Below are 16,438 nucleotides of genomic sequence, written 5' to 3'. Positions count from 1 at the left end.
AACCGGGGACTTAAATAAGATCCCCACCCCACCATACCTCTCCCCCGCCCAACCCCACACCGAGGGACCCCACTTCCAGGCCCGCCTCGCCCGCCTGATCACCTCAATGGACCGCAGCCGAGTCTCCTGGAGCAGGAAGCAATCTGCTTGGACCCTCGCGAACCAGTCATACGCTAACCCTGCTTCTTCGGAGAGGCGATGCTGGCCACATTTCAGCGTGGCAAATGTCAACACTAAGCCTGCCATCCTTATTGCGAGTCCCGAGTCTGCTCACTCCCACCTTCTTTCCTTATCTCCTGGGATACACCCTTCTTACCCTGAAGCAGGTCCTCTGCTATGCGGTCTACGTCATCCCCTGCCAGATCCCCCTCCCCCCCCCCGCAGCCGTCCTGTCTGCACCTTACCCCCCCCCTCCCCCTTTCTTCCTTCCTTTCTTCTTTGCTCTATCCGGACCCACCCCCTGATCCCTCCCTCTCCCCTCTTCACCCCCGCCCCCTACCTCCTCCTCCGAGTCCTCCACCTCCCCCAAGTCCTCCAAGTCCTCCAGATCCTCCTCTAGCTCCACTCTGTCCCCCCAAGCCTGCACTTGGGCCTTCACCACCTGCCCGGCCCCCTCAGCTTTCCTCTTACTCCCCTTTCCCCTCCCTCCCTCCCTTCCCTCTTCCTCCTCCCTCACCCCTCCCCCTCTCCCCAGAGCCTTCCCGCCCTTCTTCCTACCACCAGTACCCTCCTCCAGTGCTTCCTCATATTTCCGTTTGCCCTCCCCAATCCCCCCTGCCACCCCCTCTTCCTCCATTAACTCCACCTCTTCTCCTTCCCCCTGTTCTTCCTCCTCCCTCCCAACCTCCCTATCCTCCTCCTCCTCCTCCAACACCTGAAATCTGTTCCCCCCCCCTCTTCCCCTGCAGCGACCCCTCCCTGCCCACCCCTACTTTCCCCCCCCTCCGAAACTTCCCTTTCCTCTGTGGCACTTGTACCCACTCCCCCTCTCCCCCCTGCTCCACTCCTGACCCAGCCCCCTGCCGCCTCCCCTCCTGCATCCCCTCCTTCTCCCCCCCTTGCCCCTCCCTGCCTATCACCCCCTGCCCTATCCCCTCCTCCATTACCCCCCCCCCCCCGTCCCTTCCCCCACATATCCCACTCGTTATGGGCCGCCCTAGGGCAGTTCCGATATGCATGGCCTAACCCGCCGCAGAGGTTGCACCTGATCGCGGTGCAGTCCTCTGTGGCATGCTGATCCCCGCATCTTCCACACTTTACCACTGGGCATGACATGCTGAAGTGCCTAAACGAACCACATCTGAAGCACTGCCGCGGCTGCCCCTTGTAAAAGCACAGTATCCTGTCACGACCGATAAAGGCAGCCGAAGGAATGTGCTGGACCACATGGCTCTCCTGTCTCAATTTGACCAGGGCTCCCCAACCTCCTGCCCAAACCCTGCTTGGATCCGGTAACTTTGCAAGTGGGGATCTCAGCTCCGCGTACCTCTGTAGCCAGTAGGCTAAATCTGCCCCAGAGATAGACTCATTTCTCACGAGCAGGGTGATCTGCACCAGGTCCGGCTTGCTGACTGGAATGGCCCTGAGGTCCCGCCACTCCCCCTTTCCCCTCACCCCCTCGTACCTTTCCCAGAATATTTCCATCCCCCTCTGGGTCATGAAGCTCAAGTCATATTCTGGGATGTTGATGGGGTGTATACACGCGTAAAAGTCCTCGGGTATAAACCCCATCCCCATCACCAGCCTCAAGACCCGATCCCTGGAGGGCATTGCCCCCTCCCCTATCCATTTGAGCTGTACCACATTTCGCCGCTTAGGCAGCTGTCCACCCCCTGTCCCCGCTCCCCCCCAACCCCTCCCTGGGCCCTCAAAACCACCCGATCTCCCCCCCTCCCTCCTTCCCCCTCCCTGGACTACTGCCGCAAAGGACTTGGACCCCAGCCCCCACCGCCCCCCCTCCACACTTGTTCCAGCCCTTCCCTCTGCCTCCCCCCCCTTCTGTCCCTCTGCCCCTCCCCTCATCCCTCTCCCTTCCTCAATATCCACCGCCCCCTCCCCCTCCCGTTGTCCCCCGTCCCCTTCCCTCTCAGACAAACATCCAGCAACGTCCATAGTCAGTTCTGCGGCTTGGGCTGCCTCCAACTGATTGTCCTGCCCATCACCACTTCCTGGAACGTCCCTGCTCGTCCCTGCCACTGCAGGCTCCAGCCTCTGGGCTAATCGCCTCCTCTCCTCTGTCTCCTGGCGATACTCTGGCACCTGCCCAGTCAGGTCTGCAGCTGGCGATACCAGACTCCCTGCTCGCTCTGCCCCCGAACTCCCTCCAACCTCCGGCACCAGGGGCGAAGCCTCCGGAACTCCGCCGCTCCCCTTGGCTCCTCGCTCCCAGCCGTCCTGCTGGCAGGTCTGCTCCACCACCCGCTGCACATCTGTTAGACTTGCCATGTCCACTTCTGTAGTCAACGAAAGTCTCTCAACAATCGGGTTACTTCCCCCTTGCTTCTGGTGCAGTCCCTCCTGCGTTCTCCCAATGGCTGGCGCTTCCCGGGGGCATGGCTTGTCTGTTCCTGATTCCGCCACAGGCTGGCTGTTAGCACCCCCCGATTTCACCTCTTGTAATGGACAGCTGGTCAAATGAGCTCCCAGCTGCTGCCCGCTCCTATTCCTCTCTCTCCGACCCCTCTCCTGTAAACCGCCAGCTACTCCATGCTCAGGGAAGACCTCCCCTGCTCCCGGACTTCGTGGGCGGGGCTTCTCCAGATGCCATGCTGCTTCGGTTTCCACTTCAGTCATTGCAGACCCGGCCAAAAATACCGGAGTCTGCCTCTGCTGACCCTTTTCCAACAGGGCCTCCTTCACGGCAACTGTCTCTGCTGTTTGCACAACTGCAGGTAAGCCCTCTGAGACTTCGACCACCACCTCTGTAGAAAACAGGCTGCTACCTGCGTCTCCCTCTGCTGCCTCCATTATCTGGAGTTTTGAAAAGTTACTGAGTTCTGTCCTCCCCTCCACAGGTAGGATCTCTACTCCAGCCCCCACCTCAGAGCCATGTCCTGCCGCTGCCTCCTTATCCTCTGGCTGCTGGGTAAGTGCTCTAGACTGTGTTGCCAACTGTCTCATGTATTTTAAAGTGGGGTCACCTCTGAACCCAGACAACTCTTTTGAGTCTAATGCTGCTGAAGACACTGAAGCTTGCTGCAACTGTAGTGTTCCTGAACCCCCAGACTGAGGTATTGAAGCCATCCTTTCTCGGTTAACATAGAGCTCCCTCAAAGGATTCACAGAGCCCTTTTTTAAACAGTTCAACAAGTGTTCTTTTTTCCCCAACAACTTTGATATCCGGGCTTCCTCTTTAACATACATTTGTCTGTGCTCCGCTGGGGCAAATTTACACATAGTTCTTGCCATTTTCAGACGTTTTCCTAGCTCCACTACTTCTTTTTCCACCAGCTTAATTCGTCTTACAATATTTACCACACTACTTGCTGGATCATCAGGGTCATAGCTCACTTCAAGGAACTCCTCATCTGACGATCCATTCTCCTCACTCTCACTCTCAGCTGCCTCCAGCAAAGGCTTCTGGCAAACTTCCATCGCCTCTTCCTTCTCCCTTCCTTGGAAGCGCCCTTCTGGGGCCTGTACTATCTTCCTCCCCCCTCCACTGTCTTCTCGCTTACCTTCCGCAAGCTGGGCCATGGAGGGGGAAATGCTCTGGTGGCCTCCACTGGGCTGCTTCTCCCTTCGGTCCACTGGACTCCTTTCCCTTCTCCCGGTAGTCAAACCAGGGAGAGAGCCACTCCTTTCGGCCTTCTGGTCCCGGGCCCCAGGAGGCCCCATAGCCTGGGACTTTCCTGAGGCCTTCTCCCCAGGGACCCTCCTCATCTTTGGGGAGGGAGCTAGGTCTCACTCCCTTTCCACTGGAAGTCAGCAGAGCTCACTAAAACACCTCCTTCCTCCTCAGCAGACTGGATGGACCGTGCAGGTCGTTCTCTGCCGTCATCTACTATGTTACTATCCAGCTTATTTTTGAACAAGAAGGCCGGCCATCTTCCGACACAAATCGGGAGATGGCCGGCCATCTCCTAAACCCGGCCAAATCGGTATTATCGAAAGCCAATTTTGACCGGCTTCAACTGCTTTCCGTCACGGAGCCGGCCAAACTTCAAGGGGCGTGTTGGCAGGGTACAGAAGGCGGGACAGGGGCGTGGTTATGAGATGGCCAGCTTCGCCAGATAATGGAAAAAAAAAGCCGGCCCTGATGAGCATTTGGCCGACTTTACCTGGTCCCTTTTTGTTAACGACCAAGCCTCAAAAAGGTGCCCGAACTGACCAGATGACCTCCCCTGACTCCCCCAGTGGTCACCAACCCCCTCCCACCCCCCCTAAAAATTAAAAAACATTTTGTTGCCAGCCTCTATGCCAGCCTCAAATGTCATACCCAGCTCCATCACAGCACTATGCAGGTCCCTGGAGCAGTTTTTAGTGGGTGCAGTGCACTTCAGACAGGCGGACCCCGGCCCATCCCCCCCTACTTGTTACACTTATGGTGGTAAATGGGAGCCTTCCAAACCCCCCCCCCCCAAAACCCTCTGTACCCACATGTAGGTGCCCCCCTTCATCCCTAAGGGCAATGGTAGTGGTGTGCAGTTGTGGGTAGTGGGTTTTAGGGGGAATTTGGGGGACTCAGCACTCATGATAAGGGAGGTATGCACCTGGGAGCAATTTTTTAAGTACACTGCAGTGCCCCCTAGGGTGCCCGGTTGGTGTCCTGGCATGTCAGGGGGACCAGTGCACTACAAATGCTGACTCCTCCCACGACCAAATGCCTTATTTGGCCGGGTTTGAGATGGCCACCATTAGTTTCCATTATCGCTGAAAACCAATGCCGGCCATCTCTAAAGCCGGCCCAAATGTTGTTTCGATAATACGGTCGGGACGCCGCTTTACGGGGCCGGCCTTAAAGATGGCCGCCCTTATAGATGGCCGGCCCCGTTCGATTTTGCCCCTCTATGTAACTTTCTAGGCGTATTCTACAATGCAGTGCATGTAAATTCTAATGCATGCAGGGCTATGGTTGTGGAATGAGCAGGTTGTGGGCATGTCAAAAAACTACGTGCATTATTATAGAATACACCCAATCTGCGCCTAACTTAGGGATCCTTTTACTAAGATGCGGTAAAAAGTGGCCTGTGGTAGTGTGGGCGCATGTTTTGGGCATGTGATGGGCCATTTTTTACCGCGGCTGGGAAAAAGAGCTTTTTTTAAATGGGCTGAGAAATGGGCATGCGCTGAAATTAAAACTAAAAATATGAAATACAAACAGGCTTATGCTACTACCTTTGCGTACAAAAGTACACAGTTTTGGAACGCACTACCCATGTCCCTAAAAACCATGACCAATCTAACCAGCTTTCGCAAAGCTTTGAAAACACATCTCTTCAACAGAGCTTACAAAAGTCACCCTCAATGAAACAAATCATTCCTTAAACCACCCAAGTACACCAAAACACCTCTCACACGACCTTACCTAACACCTTCTACCTAAATTCCTCTCTCACCCCAGCTTATGATCGACTGTTTTCTTAAATCATGTAATGACGTTCTCATTTCCATAATCTGTAAGCCACATTGAGCCTGCAAAAAGGTGGGAAAATGTGGGGTACAAATACAATAAATAAATAAACTAGCGAGCACCTATTTACAGCCTAAGCCCTTACTGCCACCCATTGACTTAGCGGTAAGGGCTTATGTGCTACCCACGTGGTAATCATGCAGCACATGCCAATTTCTGATTACCGCTGGGAATGCCCCCCCCCCCCCCCATGGTAGAAAATAGAAAATTATTTTCTACCATGGGATTCAGCGCACACCAAACTGAGAATTACCACCAGATGCACGCGCTAGCCTGGTAGTAGTGCCGATTTGACATGCGCTACCCACACATTAGCCCTCCTTCACCTTAGTAAAAGGGCACCTTAGGCATTTAGGCCTGAGTTTAAGTGACCTAAATGGATGCACCTAAATTCTAGTCACAAGAACGGCATGTGAGCATATTCTAGAAACTACATGTAATCACGCTAATCGTATGTTTTTTTTGGCACTGATTTTTAAGGTGCCATTTATAGAATTTGGCCCTATATCTATGCAATTCATAGTTTTATCTATCTCTGTACAGAAGACAAGCTCCAGAAGCAACAGACAGCACCAGGAAATAAAGCAGGGGCGTAGCCACTGGTGGGCCTGGACGGGCCCAGGCCCAGCCACTTTTGCTCCAGGCCCGCCCAGCCTCTTCTGCCTGCTCTCCCTGTTCACGTGGTCTGCTCATTTTTTACTGCCCTGAAACGCCGTTCTCCCTCCAGCACCGGCGATTCCCATAGCCAGCCTTCTGCCAGCGCGCGTCGTCGGGGCCTCTTCTCAGGCGCGTCCCACCTATTCTGCAACTTCCTGTGTCCCACCTTTGCAGAAAACAGGAAGTTGCAGAGTAGGCAGGACGCGCCTGAGAAGAGGCTCTGACGACGCGTGCTGGCAGAAGGCTGGCTATGGGAATCACCGGTGCTAGAGGAAGAATGGCGCTTCAGGTCAGTAAAAATGACCAGAACTGACCATGTGCAGGAGGCTGCTGTGGGGGGGGGGGGGGGGGGGATAGCGGGTGGAGAGGAAATGCGGCAGCAGCGGGCGGATGGAGAGGAAATGCGGCTGTGGCGGCGGGCGGGCAGGGTGGGGTGGTAGCGGGTGGAGAGGAAATGTGAGGCCTGTGCCCACCCAGTCCACCTCCAGGCCCATCTAAAAATTAAACTCTGGCTATGCTACTGAAATAAAGTAGTCCAAAATGGGAGTTCCAAAGTTTATTAATAATAATATATCTGACATGGCTGAGTTTCGCCTAATAAGACTGCACTAAGAGTCAGAAAATGTTTATAAAACACAAGAACACTATGACAAAAGTCTTCCAACAAAAGGGATAAACCAACCACTCTATGAATGTCTCCCTCACTCACTCAAAAGGGGCAGAAAACTACTGCCACTGAAACTTGGTGAGGGAGACATTCTCAGTGTGGTTAGTTTATCCTTTTTGTTGGAAGACTTTTGTCATAGTGTTCTTGTGTTTTATAAACATCTCCTAACCCTGTTAAAACTTTATTAGGCTAAACTCGGCCATGTCAAGACATATTTTTATTAATGAACTTTGGAACTCCTATTTTGGACTATTTTGTGCTTCCAGTGCTGATAGGCTAGCATTCGCCTCCTTGTGTGTTTGGTATTTTCACAAAAGAAAAATTCAAACTTTAGCTTTGGGGATGATTTTTTTTTCTCTCCTACCCTGAAACAGTTAAATAGCTATTGCAAAACATAACTCAGGCGTAAGCTCTTAACATATAAGAAAAGGAAAAAAACCAAGGTATTCTATAAAGTGAAACAAAAGCAAAGATGTTTCTAGGCTCCACAGCAGAAACTTGTTTTTCTCGTTTAGTAGGTTCAACAGAAGTATGGGTTTTTCTCTAATTAAATATTAAAGTGTTGTATGGGACTTTTAAATAATCTCAGCTACACATCTACTACATGCAAAAATCACTTCTTCTACACACCTGTGCTGCTGCTGCTTCAGTCCCTTCTGTCCAGCACAGTGTCTTCACAATTCTTCTGGAGCCTTCTTCACCACACCTTGTCCATGCCCTTTTCACCGCTGTTAACTGCTAGCTGTCCACATACCTGTGCCTGTCCTCCAGTACATTCTTACACACACTCTCACTTGCAGGCCACACCATCCTCACTGCATATCCTCCACATGTCTTCCCCCAAAGACCAGTGGTTCCTCCCCTGTGCCCATAGTCTTTCCTCTCTCTCACTCAGTCCATTACAGACTATTGTCCATTCCTCCACAGTCCCTCCCCGCCCCCCACCTCTATGTTCCATTTTATTGCCTTCACAGCAGGGGGCCCCTTGTGATTGTTCCCTATATCCTCCCCTACAGTCATTATTCCTCTGCAAATTTTCCTGCAATGGACTACAGTAGAGAATCTAAAAGACAACGCATTTCCCTTTGGTTCAATAAGATGTTGGTAGAGCAAAAACTTATGGTCAGGGAGCTTGAAAATGAAGAAAGGAAATGACAGATGGAGGGACATTTCGAAAGAATGTTCAAGTCAGAATTGGGACGACCTGACATCCAAAAATTAAAAAAAAAACCCATCCATCTCACAGCCATTTTCAAACAAGAAAAATGTTGGGATTTCCTGTTCAAAAATATGTGAGAATGATGTTCTTGCACTGAAAGCATCCAAAATGAACAGCCATTTTCCAAAATGAAACATTCAAAATAAACACCAAAAACCAGATACAAAAATGTCTGTCTGGCATCATGTGTATAAATATGGCCACACAGATATCCTGCAGAGCAGAGGAGCACCCTAGTGCTCAGTGCAGTAGACCTTAAACAACAGGACCCAGGTAAAAATCCCACCTTAATTCCAATATATGTTATGTGAGCCCTCCAGAAACATAAAAACCTACTGTACCTAAAGGTACACCACTACAAAAGCCATTATTTATTTTATTTTATTTGTTACATTTGTATCCCACATTTTCCCACCTATTTGCAGGCTCAATGTGGCTTACATAGTACCGTAATGGCATTCGCCAAGTCCGGTAAAGAAACAAATACAAGGTGATATTGTGGTCAAATAAAGATACCTGTGTTTCAGGTATAGTGGGGATCAAGGAGAGGAAAGGTTATGTGGAGGGGCATAATCGAACGTCGCCGGCCAAAGAGATCGCCGGCGATCTATTTTGGTGGCGGCGCTACAGCTGGCCAGAACCGTATTATCGAAAAAGATGGCCGGCCAACTTTTTTTTCGATAATACGGTTTAGCCCAGCCAAATGCCAGAGCTCACCGGAGTTGAGATCGCCGGTTTTGTTTTTCAGCGATAGTGGAAAAAAATGCCGGCGATCTCCAACCCGGCAACATCCAAGGCATTTGGTCGTGGGAGGAGTCAGCATTTGTAGTGCGCTGGTCCCCCTCACAAGCCAGGACACCAACTGGGCACCCTAGGGGTCAGTGCGGTGGACTTCAGAAAAGGCTCCCACATGCATAGCTCCCTTGCTTTGGGTGCTGAGCCCCCCAACCCCCCCCCCCCCCGAACCCACACATGTACAACACTACCATAGCTCTTAGGGGTGAATGGGGCAACTACATGTGGGTACAGTGGGTTTTGGAGGGCTCCCATTACCAGCACAAGTGTTACAGGTAGGGGGGGATGTGCCTGGGTCCGCCTGCCTTAAGTGCACTGCGGTACCCACTAAAAGTGCTCCAGGGACCTGCATACACGCAGGCCTCTAGGACTTGTTGCTGCTGTATAACCTTGGCACACCAGTTGACACCTGAAGACTAATCTCTTTGAAAACGTCCTTTATTGGAATAAGCTCGCTTACTCACAGTTAACTACAGATCAGAGGTTGTGCCCGACTGGTAAAGAGTCTTCCTGGTACTGAGATTAGCAGTAGATCAGAGCTGGCAGAATGGTGTACAGTGCCCTCTTTCAGCTACATTCAAGGTAATAACTAAGTTCTCTAACGTGGGTAACACATGAAAGGGATCTAAAAGTGGCTGACAAAAATGGCCACTACCTCATGGACTACCAGAAACAAAACTGGATACACTCTGACCCAGTTAGCAGGGGGAAAAGCACCATGGGAGTAGAGCCCACTACCCTACACCCACCACAATGCATTGCTGATGTGACTCTGCAGTGCACCTAACAGAAAAGGTGTCACACTCACCTGAGAGCCACATCACAACCAGGGAAAGGCTGTCAGAGGATAGAACGCATTCTGCTGTCATGGAGGTGGGTACGGCATTTGAGGCTGGCATACAGGCTGGCAAAAAAGGTTTTTAGTTTTATTGTTTTAGTGTGGGAGGGGGTTGGTGACCACTGGGGGAGTACGGGGAGGTCATCCCCGATTCCTTCCGATGGTCATCTGGTCAGTTGGGGCACCTTTTTGAGGCTTGGTCGTGAAAATAAAAAGACCAAGTAAACCCGGCAGCTCTCCTGGTCCTCTCCTGGTCCTCCTCCTCCTCTCTGCGTAAATGTTTTTTTGGCGGGGGGTTCAGTGCAGTGCACCACGGGTCATGTCCAGATGTGCCGGATTGCAGAAGTCTCCCATGACGCAAGACGCAAACACCTGCAGCATGGCCATGCTGCTATGGCCTAAAGTTCCTCTCCCCCCGCAGTGCACACAATAACACCGCATGCAGTGCCACATGGAAAGGCTGCCAGCTCTGTTGCGGCGTGGCTCCTCATCTCCACACTGTGCCAGGTCACGGGTGCTGGACCGGGACTGCTGCCCTCGCTGGATGCGATCAGCATCAGCTTGTGTTCGTTGTTGATCGATTCAACCTCCCCCCCCACAGCAGCACCTTCCTGTGGCCTCACACAACACACAGGCAGGAACCAGCACAGTACTCTGCTCAGGGGCGTAACCAGACTTCGGTGGGAGGGGGTCCAGAGCCCGAGGTGAGGGGGCACATTTTAGCCCCCATCACTGCCGCTGACCCCTCCCCCCCGCTGCCGTCACCAACAACTTTGACCCCCCCCCCCCCCCCGACGACGACCCTCTCGACCCCGTCACCTACCTTTGATGGCGGGGGGACCCCAACCCCCACCAGCCGAGGTCCTCTTCTTCTGGTGCAAGGCTTCGTTCTGTTTCTGTGAGTCTGTTGTACGTGCAGGATGACAGACTCACAGAATCAGAACGAAGCCTTGCAGATCAGCAGGCAACGCGGCCGTTGGCTGATCTGCAAGGCTTCGTTCTGTTTCTGTGAGTCTGACGAGGACATCAGACTCACAGAAACAGAACAAAGCCTTGCACCGGAAGAAGAGGACCTCGGCTGGCGGGGGTTGGGGTCCTCCGCCAACAAAGGTAGTAGACGATGGCAGGGAGGGAGGGTTGGCTGCGGGAGGGGGAGTCAAGAAGTTTGTCGGCAGGGGGGTCCAGGGCGAAATCTATGGGGGCCCAGGCCCCCATGGTCCCACGTAGCTACTTCACTGGCTCTGCTGTACCACCTGCCAACAACAGCAAGCAGCAGCCCAGGTAAAATAAATATATTTTTAAAGTTATTTTTAAATGTAGAGTGTAACCAAAATGCTGGCTGGTGGGGGCTTCTGGGTAGGGGTGAACTCCTCATAGGTCAAAAAAGATACATTTATTTTTTTAACTCTAGGCAGTGAAGAGCCCACCCCCACTCAGAAGCCCACCAGCCAGCAATTTTGATTACTCTTGTAATCAAAATACTGGCTGCTGGTGGGCTTCTGGGTGGCCTTTTGTAATCAAAATGCTGGCTGCTGGTGGACTTCTGGGTAAGGATGGGGCCAGGCTGTTCACTGCCTAGAGCACAAAAAGGTATATTTAACCATTAAATATACCTTTTTTGCCCTAGGCAGTGAAGAGCCCACCTCCACCCAGAAACCCACCAACAATAAATGTTAATATTGCCCAGGTTAAAATTTTAATAAGGTTGTGTATTTCTCATGTTGGTGGGTTTTGGGCGGAGATGATCTCTGCAGTGCCCAGGTTAAAATAAAAACAAAACAAAAAAACAAGTGTGGGCGGTTTTCTGGGTGGAGGTGGGCTTTGCAGTGCCCAGGACATTAAAAAAAAATCTTATATTTAGTGCCATGGGGGATGGGTAGGGTAGGGGGTAGGACAGGGCTGACACTAGGCTACAGAAATGTTTGCCATTATAGTAGACTTATGTAGTAGGCTTACGTCTGGTCAAGTTTGATATGGCATAATGTAACTATATTTTAAAATGTTTTTTTCTATTACTTATGTATGTAGTTTATGTTGATGCAGGGCAGCTGTTGGGCAGGCTACTTAGAAATCCATCATCCAGTGGATTCTAAGGCATTATTTTGTAGGATCCCAAGAAACACTACTCATACTTATATACATAGTGCCCACCCATATTGGTCATTTCTGAGATGGGCGTCCTTGGTTTCCATTATTGCCGAAAATCACAAACGACCAAGTCTAGGGATGACCATCCCTAAGGACGACCTAAATGTCAAGGTTTGGGCGTCCCCGACTGTATTATCGAAACGAAAGATGGATGTCCATCTTGTTTCGATAATAAGGATTTCCCTACCTCTCCACCAGGACGTTTTGCGAGGACGTCCTCAACAAAACTTGGGCGTCCCTTTCAATTATGCCCCTTTATGTAACACAGGGCAGTACAACCAGCATTATAGCCCTTTAACTCATCTTAAGGTGAAAATAGTGCAGGTTAGTGCCCTAACACAGCATTATAACTACCTCCTCAATGTATGGAATCCTGACATTTAGGCACCTACGTGTAGACTTATCTGCAGCAATCTCATTTGGGCATTTAAGTGGTATTCTAAAATTTGGCATCAAATGGCATAGCACATATTTTTAAGAGGAGCATTCACATGGGTGGGCTATAGGCAGGGCAGACCTTTAGATGGGCAAATTATAGAATACTGTAAGCTGCCTGCGTGCCTGCTACAGTTAGATGCCCTCAATTACACCAGGGCAATGGCAGGTGTAAATGGGACTACCTAAATGTACACTAGTATTTGACAAAGAAATGTGGGCACCCAAATGTCCATATAGAATAGGCTCTCACTCCATGTTACCGGGGCACCTTACGGAGGCACCTTGTAGAATTGCTTTCTTGGTGTGGATGGACAGACTGGATAGGCTGTATGGTCTTTATCTACCATCATTTCCTATATTTCTGTGTAAGAGGAGATGGAAAATAAATTGATCAAAGATCCACAATACAGAAATCTGACATGCTCCAGCCCTATAGTTCACTTGTTCTCAACCCAATCCTCAGGACACACCTAGCCAGTCAGGTTTTCAAGATACACAAAACGAATATGCATGAGATAATTTGTATGCAACGGAGGCGTGGCATGTAGATTTCTCTTATACATATTCATTGTGGAAATCCTGAAAACCTGACTGGCTAGGTGTGTCCTGAAGACCAGATTAGGAACCCCTGCTATAGTTCAATGGACTGTAGAATTCAGAAGGAAAGAGATGAAGAAAGGGTGATCTGTGCAAATCATTTGGGGGACCTTTTACTAAGCCATGGTAGGCACTAGAATGTGCCTATCAGACAGCAGAAAGCACTGCTGCGGGACGCGCTGAGGCGACCCATGGTACACTACTCCCTCCCTAAAAAAACTAGGGGGGGGGGGTTGGTGCTGGAGGTGTGTCTATGGGCAGAGAGTAGGCTTGCCCTGCTCTAATTGGGTAGCATGGGTACACTGCCCCAATAGTGCAGGGCTAACGCAGGAGCCTGTAGCGCCTGCTAAATAGGTGGCGGTAAGGGCTCCCGTGGTAATGGCAACACGTTAATTGGGAAATTAGTGCATGGCCATTAATGACAAATGATAGAAATGCAGCCATTTTATCGCCACACTAAAAGTGGCTGCAGTGCGTGGATAACCCATATGCTGAACACAGCGCCGGCCACTTTTTAGGACAGCTTTAGTAAAAGGACCCCTTTGTTAGATATGGATTGCCAGGTGCTCAAAGAAAATGCTACAATGAAAATGAAGTGCTACTAGATCGAACTATAGTACACAAGCTTCATCCAGAACATTCTCTGGCATTTTGAAGATAATCTCTAAAGAAGGGCTGAGTGTAACTTTCAGCTCTGGTTTGACTTGTTCAGCAACATCATGTTCCTGATGCCCTGAAGAAAGGATTTTAGACAAAGTGACATTTATGTCTCTCATTGTTTTGTTGTTTGTGTCTACTTTGGAACTTTCCCCATATTGTCCATTCCTAGGAATCCTACATATTGACTCTACATGCCTCGTGCTGTTGCATAAACTGTGAACTATTGCCACTGGAAGGAAGAAGCATTAAACGAATTGACGTACTGTATTGCAAACATTTTCAACAAAAGTAAAAGAGAAGAAAAAATGTTGTCTTTATTGAAAAATTTTGATAATATTGATGACCACCACTTCGTGAGCTTTTGCCTTATTTTGTATATTGTGATTATCATGTGTCAAGTCCTACGTTTATGCAATTTGTGTCCATTTGTCTTGTGTGGTTAATTTTTTTTAATTCTGTTATGCTCAATTTGCAATCTTCTTAGACTACCAGATAAGCAAAATAAATAAATAAAGTAACATAAAATAAATAGCGTGTGATCCGGGTGCTAGTAAAGCCCTTCTATCTGAAGGTGAATATGTGCTGAAATGCCTTTTCAGGAGTAGAACTGCTCTGGGTGTTGAGCTCTAGGATTGTTCTATCTGGGTTCCCAGCTGGGTTATGCCCAGGGGAGGAATTAGGGGCTTCTTAGATTAGTAAAGACCCTGTTTGGAAGGAAAAGGTTATCTTGCCTCTCTTCTGCCACTCAGCAACAAGATCAGACCATTATCCCACAGTTCTAATGCCTTGCTAGGGCAGGACCTTGGAGAACCACCTGCTTTCAAGGCAAAGGGGGAAAAAAAAAAGAACCTGAAAGGGAAACAAGTCATTTTCCTTTTCCATGTTTCCTATACAACTACTACTTATAATTTCTATAGTGCTACTGGACATACGCAACGCTGTACACTTGAACATAAAGGGAATGGGAAATGGGACTTGATATACCACCTTTCTGAGGTTTTTGCAACTACATTCAATGTGGTTTACATATATTCAGGTACTTATTTTGTACCAGGGGCAATGGAGGGTTAAGTGACTTGCCCAGAGTCACAAGGAGCTGCAGTGGGAATTAAACTCAGTTCCCCAGGATAAAAGTCCACTGCACTAACCACTAGGCTACTCCTTCACTCAGAGGAGGAGTAGCCAAGTGGTTAGGACAGTCCCTGCTCGACAGAGCTTACATTCTAATTAGAACAAACAGGACAAATAATTGATAAGGGAATTACTAAGGTGGAATGACAGAACATGGGTACTGAACAAATGAATAGGGGTTAGGAGTTAAAATCAGCATCAAAAAGGTGGGCTTTTAGCCTAGATTTGAAGACAGCCAGAGATGGAGCTTTCCTATCAAGCAGGCCGAGCTCTCAAGGGTGGGATCCTAAGGACTAATACAGTCAAGAGCAAAAGAAAATAAGGGATACCCTGAGCGATCTGCAAAGAGGGTGAACTTCCCAACAAAGGCAATGTTGTTGATGCTTTCCTAAATAGCAGGATCTAGAATAAAAGACGAGGAAGAAACTGGAGGCTTTCCTTGTATAATGAGGGGCTCAGTGGTCCAGGACTGGAGTGAAGCTGAAGGATAGGACCCACTGGAAGCTAACATTAACATCACAGCAAACTTATGTGACATATAAGTCAAAGAAAAAACGAACATATGAAGCCTTAAGCTAATGGAAATTTAAGCAATCTTACCTCAGCTTTGTAAAAGGGCCCCTTACTTTGAGAGATTTAGGTGACAGTAATAACACCTTCCCTGGCCCTGTAAAAATTATTAAACTGTTTAGGAACAAATTACCCCCAATCATAACCAAACAAACATAAGGAAATTTTAACAGGAATATTGCTCTAAGAACAAGAACTTGAGGCTCGAAAGTCAGAAAGTCCTGCCTCCTCTTCTGGGGGCATGCGATGAAACTACAGTGTAGTAAATTTAAAACAAATCGGAGAAAATTCTTCTTCACCCAACGTATAATTAAACTCTGGAATTCGTTGTCGGAGAAAGTGGTGAAGGCAGTTAGCTTAGCAGAGGTTAAAAAGGGGTTGGACGGTTTCCTAAAGGACAAGTCCATAAACCACTACTAAATGGACTTGGGAAAAATCCACAATTCCAGGAATAACTTGTATAGAATGTTTGTAAATTTGGGAAGCTTGCCAGGTGCCCTTGGCCTGGATTGGCCGCTGTCGTGGACAGGATGCTGGGCTCGATGGACCATTGGTCTTTTCCCAGTATGGCATTACTTATGTACTTATGTACTTCTGCATCATTCGTGGTAAGTCAGGAAATATATGAATACAAGATCTCCTAAACTTATCATTTAAATGGATGAAAAATAACCAAAGTACCAGGTTGCGGTTGGTTTCCAAAGCGAAGGTAGCCATCAAGGTTGTTCATTGTGTCACCTGTTCCAAAGATGACTGAAGAAAACCAGTTAAGTCTAAGGAAGGTGAATCAGATCTTACTAGTATCTTATTCTCATTTGAGTCTTTCTTTTTAACAGTAATATACTTGTGCTGTTCTAGACATGGTGATGGTCAAAAAGCTTCGATAGCCAGCTAAACTATTCCCAAGTAAAAACTGTACCAATAGACTCTCAATTCTTAATCCAACACTTCTTTAATGTAGCAATCATAGCAAATAAAGAAAATCAACTTACAGGTCATTTGCTTGGACAGAATTGTTGCCTTCTGTAAAACAAAGTCCCATGTCCAGCCACCTCAGAGACAAGGAAATGACCGTGCCTAAATGTA

Source organism: Microcaecilia unicolor, chromosome 1, assembly GCF_901765095.1.
Source record: "Microcaecilia unicolor chromosome 1, aMicUni1.1, whole genome shotgun sequence".
NCBI classification, from domain to species: domain Eukaryota; kingdom Metazoa; phylum Chordata; class Amphibia; order Gymnophiona; family Siphonopidae; genus Microcaecilia; species Microcaecilia unicolor.
Note: the sequence above shows the minus strand (reverse complement) of the source record.